Raw genomic sequence first — 286 nt, 5'->3', positions numbered from 1 at the left:
TTCTTTTGTCAGCTGCATGATAAGCATATTTATAACAATAGCAGTAATAAGGTACTTATTAGTTATTAATTAATTACTTTAGTCAAACAAATGAATAGAGTTAAACTGAAAATAACGAGGGAGAGAGCGAAAACATTGGGGATAAAAAAATAAAAAGGTAGTCAATGTGGATTCAGCAATACCCAGACATGAAATGGAATAATATATATGCAAAAAAAACATTGTTTTTTAAAATACGAACTTATTTTTCTAAAAGATAATGAATAGAGAAACTGGAACACACATT

Source organism: Penaeus monodon, chromosome 15, assembly GCF_015228065.2.
Source record: "Penaeus monodon isolate SGIC_2016 chromosome 15, NSTDA_Pmon_1, whole genome shotgun sequence".
Lineage (NCBI taxonomy): Eukaryota > Metazoa > Arthropoda > Malacostraca > Decapoda > Penaeidae > Penaeus > Penaeus monodon.
Note: the sequence above shows the minus strand (reverse complement) of the source record.